The sequence below is a fragment of the Apaloderma vittatum genome, unplaced genomic scaffold (assembly GCF_000703405.1).
Source record: "Apaloderma vittatum isolate BGI_N311 unplaced genomic scaffold, ASM70340v1 scaffold24428, whole genome shotgun sequence".
In the NCBI taxonomy this organism is placed as follows: Eukaryota; Metazoa; Chordata; class Aves; order Trogoniformes; family Trogonidae; genus Apaloderma; species Apaloderma vittatum.
The window spans coordinates 1,916-2,260 of record NW_009730565.1 but is presented as its reverse complement, the minus strand read 5'-3'; positions in this window follow the sequence as shown (position 1 = coordinate 2,260).

The window sequence follows — 345 nt, the reverse complement described above, 5'->3', positions numbered from 1 at the left end:
TCCCTTCCCCAAGGACTGAGGAGGATCTTGGGTCTGTAGATCCATGTGTGGGGAAGGAGAAGCCAGGCAGTGCCATGGGGCAGGGAACAGCTGCTAGAGCCCATGTCGGCTCCCCAACTCCAGATCTTCTCCCAGCCTGGTGGCTTTTGAGGACTGTCCTTCATTTCTCTCTCCTGTTTACACTCACACGTCCCCTCTCCACCGTCCTGACGGGAATGCTCCAGCCCACCCTGTGCCTGTGTTTTCCTGTTGCCCACGGGCTGGGATGTCCCACAGGCTCCCAGCAGGCTGGTGCTGTGTGGCTGAGGGTCGGAAAGCCAGGATGGGGGTCCCAGCCTGTTTAGG